Below are 2,277 nucleotides of genomic sequence, written 5' to 3'. Positions count from 1 at the left end.
TTTTTTTTTAATGCGTTTTGAGAATTTTTGTATGATGTTGTGGCTACTTCTCTCTTATGCATTAAATATTTTATGTATTATAAATATACAGTAACTTTAGAAAACTGAGTCTTTTTTGACTGAGATTCTGTGTGTCTCAGCAGAATGAATTCAGGTTTATTCTTAGAAAGGAAGAGGTGAAGGTGGGGTATAACATATCTTGTGTTTTGCTCCATGAACTCAGGATCAAAGCTTGAGCTGACAGTTGATGACCACCATCATGGTACCAACAAAGCCTAATTGGATTGGTTTGGCTTTGCCAACTCAAAACTAATCCCATAACCTTAAGATTGTTCAACTCCCATCATGGTTATGGGCCTGGTGTCTAAAAACTCGTGCAAATCTGTTTTAATCTTACTTTTAGGGCTGAATCAAAAACACAAAAAGGTTCCTTTGGTGTCTGAACCTGTCTCAGCAGAATGAATTCAGGTTTATTCTTAGAAAGGAAGAGGTGAAGGTGGGGTATAACATATCTTGTGTTTTGCTCCATGAACTCAGGATCAAAGCTTGAGCTGACAGTTGATGACCACCATCATGGTACCAACAAAGCCTAATTGGATTGGTTTGGCTTTGCCAACTCAAAACTAATCCCATAACCTTAAGATTGTTCAACTCCCATCATGGTTATGGGCCTGGTGTCTAAAAACTCGTGCAAATCTGTTTTAATCTTACTTTTAGGGCTGAATCAAAAACACAAAAAGGTTCCGTTGGTGTCTGAACCCCTGAATATTCAAAAAAAATAATATACAGTAGATGACTTAATAGCTCATGTTTAAGTTCATAGATCTGTTGTAGGGTTTGACACAGAAGCACATTGTTGTTCATTGATGTCATGAGCGGGCAGCAACGGAAAACACAAATGAGGAGAGATAAGATCAGGTTAACATTAAACAACAGACCAGGATGTCAATATCTTGTTGAATGATTCTTGAATACTGGCAGTTTTCATATAACTCTAATAGTATTTTCTGTCCACTTGATAAGACATCAGACCTCTCAGGTAATCATATAAAGAGTTTTCATCAGAAATGGACTGGCTGTAAGGTGCACTGGAACTTCAGCGCCCCCTGCAGATGCATTGCAAGGAGGGTGCGAAAGATAGTTGTCTTATCTTCTTCACTTCAACACAAATATAGTGCGCTGAAAACAGACACAAGATGATTTCTATATATGGCACCTTTTTGGTCGCTTATGTAAACAAGCCTATGAAAGAATATTCCGGACAATTTTCAAAAGGAATTGCAAATTGTATTTTCAATTGTTTTCCATATGTGGACGCATAAACTGTGACATAATCCAAATGCAAATTTAAAATGAAAAGTAAATTTGCAACTGTATTTACCATGTCTTACGGATTATGAGCATGTCATATTTAAATAGCAATATTAATTACCACTAGGGCTGCACGATATTGGAAAAAAAAACGAAATTGCAATATTTTTTTTTCTGCGATATATATTGCGATGTGTAGAAATACAGGAATGTTCATAAGGTGTCTTCAATTGCTCAAAAATTAAATAATAATTCTAGAATAATTGAGGTGATTTTGTAGGCATCTTCGTAGAAAATAAAATATAATAAAAAAGTATAATAAAAACCCTGAAAAATTACTTTTTACTTTTTGCCTTATTTTGGGTTGTTTTTTTAATACACTATTTGTGTCTTACTTTTCTCTTACTTTCGCTAACTGTCACACCAGGGGGATGACGTAGGACGTAGGCGTAGCGCATGCCCTGGTGATTAGTGACGAGCGCGGAGGAGAGAGAGCAAAACAAAATGCTGATCATGAATTAGACGTACAAAACGAAGATTTGTAAAGAAAAAAGTTGGAGGGTTTCGATATAAGCCATGAGGAGATTGGTTTTCCTTTGCTGAAGTAAGGAAACCTTGCTTCCTTTTTCTGGTGTTTATGGCATTGATTTTACCATATTAATTCGAGCACGAGTCCGATTATGAAGCATTGGAAGAACTAGTTGATCAACCTGTACATCCATCGCAAGCAAGACTTCTGAGTCTTTGTGAACAGTGTTGTAAATACGACTTAACCACTGATTTCTAGTCGTGTCCTCTTTTGGAAGACCAAACAAAGTAGTTTCTCTTTCACTATGAAACAGCATCACACACTGCGGCCTTGAGTGAGCGGCGGCCGGCTAGAGTGAGCGACGGCGGGTGGGCTTGCGGCAACCACATGTGACGACCCCGGGCTGGACTCCGCTTCGTCCACGGTGAAAGCCGATC

Source organism: Sinocyclocheilus rhinocerous, unplaced genomic scaffold (assembly GCF_001515625.1).
Source record: "Sinocyclocheilus rhinocerous isolate Xijiao unplaced genomic scaffold, SAMN03320098_v1.1 scaffold2696, whole genome shotgun sequence".
In the NCBI taxonomy this organism is placed as follows: domain Eukaryota; kingdom Metazoa; phylum Chordata; class Actinopteri; order Cypriniformes; family Cyprinidae; genus Sinocyclocheilus; species Sinocyclocheilus rhinocerous.
This window is presented reverse-complemented; position numbering follows the sequence as displayed.